The following is a 756-nucleotide window of genomic DNA, read 5'->3' as shown; positions in this document are numbered from 1 at the left end:
CATCTGGTTTCCTGGAAGCCAAATCCGGAGGCAACCCAGGCCCGCGGCGGGAGTCGGGGCCCCGGCCACCCACCGGGGGAGGGGCTGGGGCTGCGGGGACCCAAGAGTTGGGCCGCTGCTGTCTTCGAGGGCCGCCGGCAGGCCGGCTGGCCGGCCGGCCGGAAGGCAGGCGACGGCTCTGAGCGCGAAGGGTGCGAGGGGCCAGGGGCAGGTGGGGCTCGGGGCGGCCAACCGCGCCGGGGGAGCCAGGGCTAAAGGACAGGGGAGGCAAGAAGCCTACAGCACCCGGTATTCCCAGGCGGTCTCCCACCCAAGTACTAACCAGGCCAGACCCTGCTTCGCTTCCCAGATCAGACAAGATCTGGCGCGTTCAGGGTGGTATGGCCCTAGACGGAGGTGGCTGCAGCCAGGCGCCTTAAGAACCCTGCGTTGCGCCTCCCTTTCGGTCTGACTTGCCTGCCGGTCAGGCCAGCCGGCCACACCTCTCCAAGGGCCGCGGGCTGCACTTGAGCCGCACGACCTGCGACCGGACTCCGGTCGGCCAGTGCCGGCAGCCCGGCGGCCGTCCGACGCCGCCCGGCCTCCGCACACCGCCAACCCCGGTCAGAACCCACGTGGCCCGGCCCGGGGCCCCGGAGGGCTTCCTGGACCCCGAGTGGCCGGCTGGCCGTGCATGCCTGGGCCTGGGGTTGGGGTGAGGGACGCGGAGGTCTCGGCGCCCTCCCGCCCTGGGCCTCTCCAGGCCCGCCCCCTGTC

At 73.0% G+C, this 756-nt stretch overlaps 1 pseudogene; it reads right to left on the bottom strand.

Annotated features, from left to right (window-relative positions):
* Positions 1–273: 273 nt before the first annotated feature.
* Positions 274–392, bottom strand: LOC122688908 (annotated as a pseudogene).
* Positions 393–756: the final 364 nt, after the last annotated feature.

Source organism: Cervus elaphus, chromosome 33 (assembly GCF_910594005.1).
Source record: "Cervus elaphus chromosome 33, mCerEla1.1, whole genome shotgun sequence".
Lineage (NCBI taxonomy): Eukaryota > Metazoa > Chordata > Mammalia > Artiodactyla > Cervidae > Cervus > Cervus elaphus.
This window is presented reverse-complemented; position numbering and strand designations above follow the sequence as displayed.